This window comes from Octodon degus, unplaced genomic scaffold (assembly GCF_000260255.1).
Source record: "Octodon degus isolate 3935 unplaced genomic scaffold, OctDeg1.0 scaffold00033, whole genome shotgun sequence".
Lineage (NCBI taxonomy): Eukaryota > Metazoa > Chordata > Mammalia > Rodentia > Octodontidae > Octodon > Octodon degus.
The window spans coordinates 14,918,327-14,930,079 of record NW_004524609.1 but is presented as its reverse complement, the minus strand read 5'-3'; the positions used below and the strand labels follow the sequence as shown (position 1 = coordinate 14,930,079).

General features: G+C 42.6%; 1 pseudogene; it reads left to right on the top strand.

Annotated features, from left to right (window-relative positions):
• Positions 1-5,974, top strand: part of LOC101576458 — a 20,078-nt pseudogene extending 14,104 nt beyond the window's left edge.
• The last annotated feature ends 5,779 nt before the right edge of the window (positions 5,975-11,753 follow it).

The following is an 11,753-nucleotide window of genomic DNA, read 5'->3' as shown; positions in this document are numbered from 1 at the left end:
CTGGCCTGGCTTCTGACAGCAGTAGCAGATGAACTTCATCGTTGAGCTCTTCTTGGAGCCAAGAGAATCAAACTTAAGGTCTGTTTTGAGGCCACAATAATCGCAGCCATTTTTGTTTTGTTTGTTTTCTCTCCCTGGTTTTCTCCCAGTTCCAATTATAGGACACTTAAAACAGTTTTTACCAAAGTATGAAATGAGTTGTCTGGAGCAAAAGCTATCTTTTGTAGCTCCAGAACTTATCTATAAGAGTAATCTGTCTATTGAATTAACATCTCACAAAGTATGAAACAATGATTTTTAAGGAGCCACAAGCCACAATGCCAGCCGTGGCAGCTCAGGGAAATTTCACTGAGTCACAGATCTGAACTTCAGCCTCAAGGAGAGTAGAGCCATTTTCTTTCTCTCCCTTGCAAATGGCACTTAAAAAAAACAAAACAAAACAAAACAAAAAAGGCCAGCTGGGCTGAGGAGTCCATGGAGGGTTTTCAACATCTCTGCTGTTTCTGAAGTTCAAGTCCCTACTAATCTAGGACAAGATATACGTCTTCATGAATCTGATGTCAGGAACAAATGATCTCGGTGGATGACCTCCAAATGATGTAGGGAAAATATGAAGCTCCTGAACTGAAAGGTACCTGGGATGAGTTTGTGTTTTAGGTGAGTTTCTCTAAAATGAAAGAATGGGCGCCGGGGAGATGGCTCAGTGGAATAAGCACCTCCCTGGCAAGCAGAAGGGCCTGAGTGCAATCCCCAGTTCCGCCAAAAAAACAAAAACAAAAAACCAAAAACAAAAACAAAAAAAACCAAAGAATGAATTTTAGGAACAAATGGAGGTTATGGGTAGAATATATTTACTGGGGGAAAGGAAGCTTCTGTCTGAGAAAGAGAGACAGAAGGGGGGCCCCCCAGTGGGTGGTCCCCGGGAAGCTGTCTCTTCCAGGGACCTTTATAGAGTAAAACCGTGCAGTGAGGTGGGTTTAACACCATGGAGAACATGGGAACTCCCTTAGGTAGGCATGAGGTGGGACAAAACTATGGTCAGCCAATGAGATTACAAGCACCATTGCTCAGGTAAAATTGATTAAGTCCAGGACCAAATGAGGAAGTGAGGCACATAGCAAGTGGGCATGATTATGGATCAGGGTCTCTTCCTCTTCAGGGTTGGGTTAGAGACTCTTTTGGGCTCCTTCAAGGTGATTGATACCTACTTAGTGTTGTAAACTGGTTTAATCAACTCCATTTTGTAACAAGCATTTTGTAAAACCTTGATCTCTTTTGTAAACTCCCACCCATGCTTAACTGCAAAATGTGATTGTTTGTACAAATAAGAAAGTGTTTCTCAGCATTCCAAGGAAAGATAAAGAAATGCTCCTCAGGCGGGGGAGATGGCTCAGTGGAATAAGTGCTTCCCTGGCAAGTGCAAGGACCTAAATTCAATCCACAGTTCCACAAGAAAAAAGAAAAAAAAGATTCTCTTATGGGACTGGGGAGATGGCTCAGTAGAATAAGCGCTTCCCTGGCAAGCACAAGGGCCTGAGTTCAATCCCCGGTTCTGCCAAAAAAAAAAAAAAAAAAAGAAATGCTCCTCAACATTCCTCAAGATGAGTTAAACTGTCCTTCGGATTATGGGAACAAACAGAACGCCTGGAAATGGGCTAAACTGTCATCAGATGTCCTTCCGACTAACCAGAACAAAAACAATGCCTAAGTCAAATAGGGACATATTCCTGTAGGGTTTGTGAAATGTGATCTTGTCTATGGGAACAAAGAGTTAACCCTCAGTCATGATTAACTCTGCAAACCTCCCCTTTCCTCCCCCTACTTTTGTGGTTTTCTGCTTTAAAAACTGTGTGTTGGGGCTGGGGAGATAGCTCAGTAGGATAAGTGCTTGCCTGGCAAGCTCAAGGGCCTGAGTTCAATCCCTGGTTCCGCAAAAAAAAAAAAAAAAAAAAAAAAAAAAACCAACCACAAAACAAAACTGTGTCACTCCAGCTAGGTGCACATTCTTGTCAGTTTTCTGAGGAGAGTGTTGCCGCTGAGCTCAGCTAATAAAGCGCTCCAAAATGTCCCTTTGGTTTTGGTGTCTATTGGTTTTGCGACAAGCTGCACTTAGAATATCAATTCCTGATTCCCATCCCTAGGGAAGTATGTAGCTGCATTTATTTCCTCTTTTGTCTTGAGGTCTGGCCCATATGGAAGTGTCTGTCTCTTCCAAGTTGCAAAGTCATCCTGTCTTCTATATTGTCTCTTTGAAGGCCTGGCTGTCTGACTGCCTAGAATATGTCTATCTAATTCAACTGTCTACAACATTCCCTCCTCTGAAGAAGTAACCTGAACTGTCATGAGGGAACCATGGGTGATGACCGATCTGGCTTCTTCAGGCTGAAAGGGGTTGTAGTTGTTGACCGGCAGTCGGAGATATTCTCCAAAGTTTCTACCTAGAGGCCCTCAATAGACACCAGACATTTTCATCTTGGGTAAGCGTATAGCTTTGAGTCTGTAGGATACAAGGGCAAAGAAACAATTAAACATGTATGGACCAAATAATAACATCAGCAGGATAATTATGAATATAGTGAAAAAAGATTTTCACCAAGTAGATAGTAACGATTTCCATAAAGATGATAAAGATAGGATCCTGAGGACCTCAGCATTTTACATACCATTGATTTGATAGTAATATTTTGAACAGCTATTGAGACATTAGTAGAAGGTTCTGGAATGTAATAACCTTTTAAAGTTTGTAATTTTTTTTTTTTTTTCAGAACCGGGGGTTGAACTCAGGCTCTTGCGCTTGCCAGGCAAGTGCTTATTCTACTGAGCCATCTCCCCAGCCCCTAAAGTTTGTAATTATAAAGAGTCTACTCAGAACTTTTTGTAGGTCCATTAGCAGAGATCTCTTAAATGTGGGGTTTAATCCCTTTTTTTTTTTTTCCCGTGGCCATTGGGTATTGTCTTGAATAAACTGGCCAACTCTTATTACTGGGAGCACATGAATGACAGGACCTAGGGAAAACACTGAATACTCTCCATTTGGCAAGTGGGCCCACTGGCTGGGAAATTACTGACAAATCTGCATGAGCATCTATTAAAAATTTAACAGGGTTTCTCCTTATATTGGCCGTTAACATGGGTTCCCTCAGGCTGAGAGGGGAAGACCTATGACCACCTCAATCTGAAACTTCCTCTGACTTCATGAACACTTTTTTTTTTTTTCCTCTCTAGCAGCTTTGGACATTTTTTTTTAAAGTAGCATATTTTACCTTTATTTTATTTTATTTATTTATTTATTTATTTATTTATTTATTTATTTGGCGGAACCGGGGATTGAACTCAGACCCTTGCACTTGCTAGGGAAGTGATTATTCCACTGAGCCATCTCCCTGGCCCCTTTGGACATTTTTTTGCTTGAAATGTCCCTTCTCTCTGTCTGAATCAAGGGAAGCATGACTTTTCTCCTATTTCTTGACTGGCCTTCATTCCTGCAGGGTGGTAGTATTACTATTCTCATTTTCTGTCTATAATTCCATTCTGTACCCTTTTTATTATGCAACACCTCAACACATATTTATTCCTGCAAACCCTTTTAACTTCTGCAGCTTCTGTCAGATACCTGGGGCCCACTGAGCAAGATATAACCTTTTTGTTTTAAGGTCTCCTGAAGGCATCACTGCTAACAGAAGGTGAGGGCAGCTTCTCCTGCAGTGAACTTCCTGACATAGGATTAGACTGATAGAGAAAGCATCTTTGAGGGCAATCAGCTCTGCCCAAAGAACATGAAGATAGCTTCCCTTATAATGAGGCATGAAACCCCGCGAAGACTCAGCTCACCTGGACTGTATGAGGTGTACAGTTAAGGCCTTACTGTATCTCTATAGACAAAATCTGGTGGATTCCCATAAAAGGAATCTAAAAGTAATCAAGCATATTTGCTATAGGTTTTACCTGTATGATTACCTGGGTTTTGGTATCTTCTAGGAAAATGAATTTTCTGAGAGATTAGAACATGTATAATCAAAACATGAGCATTTGAGCTAACAGGTAAATTTATATACTTTTGAGGCATAGCAATTGTAACTCATGAGTTCTTAGACCCCTTTATTTATGGCCTCTGACAATTTGCTATTAGTCCCTCTAGCTTTAGTTAAGAGGTAACACTTGTATTTATTATCAACATGAAATACCTAAATTACATCAGAGATCATCCAGGCTAATTTATACACTTACCATGAAATACACAGCATTCAGTCAGATTAAACCAATGTCCCCTTCAGTGTTTTGGATATGGCCCCCATTGTAAGCAAGGGGCCCTGATAGGTTTTAGAGGCAACAGTGATGGCTGCGGTGGTGGCGGCACAGCAGAGAAGCAGAAATAGGGGGAGAGAAAGCCTTTATTAACTCTAGAGAAGTCTTTATTAACTCTAGAGTTAACTCTTTATTAACTCTAAACACATGGAGAGGACCAAGGGTAGGGAGCTGGGCAGATCCTCTGACCTGAGACAGGGAGCCTGAGACTTTATGGACTTTTACTGGGGGCGGAGCTTGAGGGGCAGGTTTAGTGATGTGTAAGGAGCTGATTGGAGGCTCCTTTTTGTGGGCGAGAAAGGTAAAAGTAAGTTGTACCCAGGGCTGGAGTGGAGAAGGAGGAAGTGGTTATTGGGAAGATAAACTGTTGTTTTGGGGATTCAGCCATATTAGACAACCACCATAATAATTCAGCAATTCATTCTAGGGCCATAACCTATCAGGCACTTCTAAAGGATTTCACCTTTTAACACTGTGGCTGAGTTTTAGGTCACAAATACAAGGCCTGGTTCTATCTATAGGCCCGAAATTATTGGACATTATGTAGCCAGTGTCTTTAGAACTTTTTTTCTACACTGACAGGATTTTATCGGTCCTTGTGGCTCTGTTTTAACTAGTGAAATACCTTTTTAAGTCTTACACACAAACAACACTATAAACTACATTTTTAGAAAAAATCAGTCTCAGCATCATTTTGATTAGTAAGTGGGGAGATGGCTCAGTAGAATAAGCGCTTGACTGATTAGTAAGCAACCTGAATATATATTGTAGTATCTCAGTTACAGCTCAAGCAAGATGTCTTGCCAAGTCTGTTTCTATTGAGGTATGATGACTAGAAGGAAGGTCAGGGTTAGAGAAAGACAAAGAGACCTGTGCCAATGTCCAGCAATAGGCTGGGTTTTCCGGTAGTCATGATTACTCAGGGCGTCAGTGACCACAGCTGTGGGAAAGGGCAGAGTATTTGGCCTCCATCTCTGGCACCGAAAAAGACAGTCAACTACTCATTTTATTTCAAAATTGGAGCATGTCGTCATGGAGACAAGTGCTCTTGGTTGCACAATAAACCGACCTTTAGCCAGACCATTGCCTTCTTGAACATTTACCATAACCCTCAAAACTCTTCCCAGTCTGCTGATGGTTTGCATTGTGGCCTGAGCAATGTGGAGCTGCAGGAGCACCATGAGGAGTTCTTTGAGGAGGTGTTCATAGACATGGAGGAGAAGTATGGGGAAGTGGAGGAGATGAACGTCCGTGACAACCTGGGAGACCACCTTGTGGGGAATGTGCATGTTAAGTTTCACCATGAGGAGGATGCAGAGAAGGCTGTGAATGACCGCTGATTTAACGGACAGCCAACCCATGCTGAGCTCTCACCCATGACTGACTTCAGGGAAGCTTGCTCCCATCAATATGAAATGGGGGAATGCACACGAGGAGGCTTCTGCAACTTCCTGCACCTGAGGCCAATTTCCAGAGAGCTGTGGCAAGCGAGAGCTATACAGGTAATGGGTAACGCCATAAGAAGCATAGGTCAAGGTTCCGGTCCTGGGAGCGGTGCTTTCCGTCTAGAGACCATGGTCATGGTGGAGGCAGGAGTGATGGAGGTGGCAGAGGTTGGGAGCGAGACCAGAGGAGGTCGAGAGATCAGGAAAGATCTGGGCGATTCTGACTTTTACCATATGTCTGCTAGACAGTGTTGTAGTTGATTGACCAAACCAGTTCATAAAATAGGAATTTTTTTTAAAACAACAACCCCCCCCCAAAGATGGGTTTTTAAGATGGGTTTTTGAGGGGCTGGGGAGATGGCTCAGTAGAATAAGCGCTTCCCTGGCAAGTGCAAGGGCCTGAGTTCAATTCACAGTTCTGCCAAGAAAAAAAAAAAAAAAGATGAGTTTTTGAATAAAATTTGTAGTGATACAATTAAAAAAGAAAAGAAAAGATTACTCAGCTCCTCCTTGGAGATGATGGGTAGAGATAATAGTCTGACCCAAGGGAGGAGGCAGGCCCAGTGCCCTTTAGTCCTAATTGACCATGTGGGAAGCTGAGTCTGAGCTCTGAGGTCACTGCCCCAGAGTGCAGTCTCACTACTAGTAGCTGCCTTGGCAGTTCAGGGCATGGCTTGAGGGCCTCTTGAGCAGGCCCTCTTATGCTGGCCTGACTTTTAACAGCAGTAGCAGATGAACTTCATCATCGTTGAGCTCTTTCATCAGTCTTAGGGTCTATTTTGAAGCCACAACAAAGGCAGCCATTTTTGATCTCTTTGTTTTCTCTCCCTGGTTTTCTCCCAGTTCTTATTAAATGACACTAAGGAAGCAGTTTTTACTAAAGTATCAAATGAGTTGTTTGGAGCAAAATCTATCTTTTGTAGCTCTTTTATAATATCTGGAACTGACTGAGTAATGAACTTATCTGTAAGAATAATCTGTCCCTCTATTGAATTAGGATCTAGGGAAGTATGCTTTACCAGTTCCTCTACAAAGGTTCTAAGCAAAGAGTGGCATTTATCTTTCTCTTGATAAACAACTGAAATTTATTTTTATTTTTAGGACAGGGTGTACAGGGTCTCATTGCATAGATTGGACTCATAGTGATCCTCCTGTTTACAGCCTCCCAAGTGCTGGGATTATAGGCACACACCACCACACCGAGTCTCAACAACTGAAAGTTTAAAAATTACAAGGCTTGGTTTCAGTTCTTCTTAGGCCTTCAAAAATACACACTAGAAAGTATCTTTTTTAGTTTCTTGCCCAGCTAATAGGCCAGCAGAGGTTTGACTATTTAGACTCCAGTAGGAACAGGTAGTTCCACTGACTGTCTATATCTTGGTGTTTAAAATTGACAATATATTTATCTCAAAATATAATAGCAGCTTGTAATGCTGCCTTTCATTAGAAGTTAAAGCTTGGTTTAAGATTAACATTATATCATTTCAATCTGGTTTATAGATCTGAGTAAGTCCTCTAAAGACATCAATGTGCTTATCAGGGTCATCTAAAGATCTAAGATTTGACATCATCTGTTTTAGGTCATTGAGAGAAAAAGGCACATGAACTCTGGAATTTCTAAATTGCCTATTTACTTCTTTAAAGAATATCATCCTTGAGGAACTTGTCTAAATTCAACTAAGGATGGGTGTAGCCCTGTAGAGGCCTGGATTACAGTTGTTCTAGAAGCCCACACCCTCTAGACTAGAAAGGCAAATAGAGACCTTGCCTGCAGTAATGGTGGGCGAGGCTGTGATGAATGCTGTCTTGTCCTTATTCTCCAAAGGTTAGGAAGGAGCAGCCTTAGGCTCCAGGATAGGCACCTGAACTGCCTGGTTCTCTTGTAGTTCACATCTATATTTCAAAACTAGATAACAATGACTTTCTTAATGCAAACAAAATCTCAAAATCTGAACATAAGACTTTTTTTTTTTGTGGAACTGGGGATTGATTGACCTCAGGCCCTTGCACTTGCCAGGCAAGCACTTACTCTACTGAGCTATCTCTCCAGCCCCTACAGTATCATTCTAGATGTAAAACAGTGTCATAATCGATACTTTCTCTGCATTCCATTTTGGCTTTTGGATCTAGGGGTTACATAGACCACACACATGTGCAGAAAAATATTAAATAGCACTTTCTCAGTGTGTATGGATCAAATGTCTTCCAGTGCATAATGATGCTCTCTACCGGAGTAAGAGACTTTGTGAAATTCCCATAATCTGGAATGCAAAAAGAGAGAGTTCTGGGCAACCCCACCTTACCTCTAATTGATTCCTCCTTAATTGTCCCATGAGTAGACCGCTCCAGAGCAGGTGGATGCTCTTGGAGAGAGGGGAGACAAAATCTGACCAGCTTATCCACCCTCGAACTGGTGCATGATTTTTGTCTCCTAAGAATCTCATGAACTGAGCAAACCATTGCCTTACTGTAATTGTTTGTTTGGTTTTTTTTGCGGAATCGGGGATTGAACTCAGAACCTTGCGCTTGCCAGGGAAGCGCTTATTCCACTGAGCCATCTCCCCGGTTCCACTTACTGTAATTGAGTATTTATAAATATGTTACAGTTGGTCTGGCAACAGTAATGTCTACAGAAGGAAGCATGACTAATTATATAAAAAAGTGTGTTGGGAGCAGAACACTTTCCCTGCTGTACTGTAAAAGAGATCACCTTTGGAGGTAGAAAAAAGGATAATTGGGGGCCAGGGAGATGGCTCAGTAGAATAAGCACTTTCCTGGCAAGTGCAAGGGTCTGAGTTCAAACCCTGGTTCCAGAGAGAGAGAGAGAGAGAGAGAGAGAGAGAGAGAGAGAGAGACAATTGACTGGAGGAACTTTGCCCTGGGCCCTAGGGCAAAGAAATCTCCAAGACACTTGTGTTCGTCCATCTAGTCACCAGGGCAGCCTTTCCTAGAAGGACTAGGCTATATGCTATGGTTTGTGTCTAGTTGTCCCCTCAAAGCCTCATGTAAGTTATGGGGCAGAAAAAAAAAAAAAAAGAAAAAAAAAGTTATGGGGCAGACACGGCTGAAGGAGTAACCAGTGGCTTAAGGGGAAGGGCCAGAGGACCAGGGGAGGGCCCAAGGGGTGGGGCCAGAGAGGCACGAACCTTTGACTGGCTAGCCTGTGCTTTCTGAGAGATGTGGAGAGGGTCATCCTGGACAGAGCAGTGCCCAGTCTCTCCTCCAGAGCATGTAGAGTGGGGTCAAATTCTTGAAACCTCCAGTAACTGTGAGCTGAGATGGCGAATGAGATTGGGCCTGGTACTGCACGCCTGTAATTCCAGTGCTTGGGAGGCTGAAAACAGGAGAATCACTACGAATCCGATCTATGTAGTGAGACCCTATAGACCCTGTAGACCCTGTACTAAATGTAAAAAAAAAAAAAAGCAACAGAGTTTCTATAAATTAATCTGGCCAAGAATATATAGTTGAGTGTACTCATAGTTTTGTAAGATGGTTGTTCATCTATACCGTGTATTTGTCTATGTGTGTGTCCTTCTGTGGACAGTTGTTCCTTATTTTTTTTTTCTTTGCTGATCATTTGTTTATTATACAATATGGGGTACAGGCTTAAAAGCATGCCTTCTACTACCAGCTGGTCTAAGTGATATCAAAATTGGTTTATACTCAGTTTATCAAAAAGTTTAAACTAATTAAGCAAAAATTCCTTACAATGGGGAGAAATTATTTAGAGAGGAGTCCTACTGATGAATGGGAGGTGTGGCCGACCTTTTGTTCATTAATAAGGAGCTCCCAATCATCTCAAAAGTCTCTCAGGAGACACCCTCAATAAATTGGTCATTGGTTTAAAGATAAAAGTCTTTCAGAAAAATTACAATTGTGTTTTCTCTTAAAAAATGGTTGTAGTGTTTAACTAAATTAAGAAGCAAAGGTTTGCACATGTGCATGGTAACTCATTATTGTTAATCTCACAGAGTCTTTAAACGTATCCATGATTCCAAGTGTACAGGTCTTCTAAAATGTTAAAAATTGCTTACTGTGATAAGACTTTATTTCAAATTCCTAGCCTCCCTAGGAAAAAAATATGGGGGAAAGAAAGAAAAAAAACCTTGTGATGTATATGTTAGGTACAAACCCATGCAATTGGCCAGACCAGACATTCTGACGTAAGTAGAACATTTATTGGGTGCATCAAGCAGGCTGGTTGTCTAGCAGACCAAGACAGCAGTGAATAAAGGGGGGACAGGAGACTTTATAGGATCTTTTAGGGAGGGTGATCATGGGCTGGAACAGCTGATGGAGAGAGCTAATCTTGGTAGGGCTACCTGGTCTATGGGGGACTTCTACAGTTAACAAAGGAGGGTTTCGTGGTTGCTTGCCCAGGTCAAAGTCAGGTGGACCTGTTCTGTGGTTTTGGGTTTGGTTGTGTGTGGGAGCCAAGGAGAAGAGAGTTTGGGGGAAGGGTGCCTGGGAAACCAAGAGGGAGATTGTTTGGGGCAAGGTGCCTGGGAAACTTTGAATCCTGACCTATCATCCCAGACTCTATTTGATATCAAAAAGGTGAAGAAATCATTCAGCTACTTCCTGCTGAGTGAGGTCACTGTGGAGCCATGAGTCTGGAGATCAGGGCTAGGAGTTGTCTTCACTGAAGGGGTCTCATTAGAGCAAGGCCTGGTAGGAGTAATCTGAGAGAAGCATTTGGTTAAAATTTTGGGTTGTTAATCTGGTGACAGTATTGTGGATGAGGGAAATGAAGCAGGGGGCTACCATGAGCATAATAGCAAACCCTACGAGGGGCCCTAGACGGGGAGCAAGTCAAGGCTTGACAGAATTTTATATATTGAGATGACACACAGAAGCAGCTGTGTGTCCATTTTGTGTTGCTTGTCTGGAGGTGTGTTGAATGGAGTTCAGTGTAAGGGAGGCCAGTGGAAGTTTCCCAGGGATCATATGAGGCTGTGGGAAGAGAGGAGTGGTAAAAGGGAGATGTCAATGGCTAAAGGCCTTTGAGAAGAGGACAAGTGTGTGTGTTGTTGGGGATAGGTGGGATGGCCATGAGATTAGGCCTTGGAATGGACATGTACAGCCAACACTTGGTGAGGCTGGTGTGCTGGGTAGAAGCAAGAAGGGAGTCTATGATCTGAATGTGTCATTTTATCATGACCATGTTGAAGGGGAAGAGTAAGGAGATGGTGAATGATAGGCTTGAGTCCCCTCTGATGTTTGAGGTTATTGGGTATTGGGAAATGGAGAGAAAGGCCGTGGGATCTCTGAGGCACATCGGTGTAGGAATAGCATGTGTGGCGTGAGTGGGATTGAAAGTGTCTCAGAGTTTGTGATCGACAAGAGAAGCGGGAGGGAGGAGCTGGCTGTACGTTGAGGTTAGGTTTATAGGATGAGCACTCTAGGGTGAGAGGTGAGAGAGACTTAGAGCTTTTGGATGAGATCTCTCCCCAAGAGAGGTATGGAGCAGGTTGGATTTATAAGGAAATTATGAGTGAAGAATAGTGTCTGAGTCAGCAGGGAATGGGCCTGTCTGAAGGTGCCATGCAGGTCGGCCATCAAAACCCACTATGGAGACTGTAGACCTAATATAGCAACTTTAGAACTCAGGAAGAACAAACACTATTTGTGGTGTCCATGTCTGCAAGAAGAATTAAAAAAAATTTTTTTTTTAACCTGAGATGCCGTGTCCAGTGTCTTTTTTGCCACACTTGTCAGGAATAGCTTGGGTGGCATCATTGTTTAGGCTCAGCAGTACCTTGTTTTTTTTTTTTTAATATTTTATTTATTTAATTTAATTTATTTTGTGTGTGTGTGGCCAGCTCAGCCCACCAGGGGGCGGGGCTGGCTGGCATGTGGTGCTGGGGGATTGAACCGCGGTCCCTGTGCTTTAGCTAAGCTTGTTCTAAGTAGGCGCTTTAGACCACTGAACCATCTCACCAGCCCCCACAAATTCTTTTTTTTTTTTGTTCCTCAGATGCCTTCAGGGCACTTTTGGCC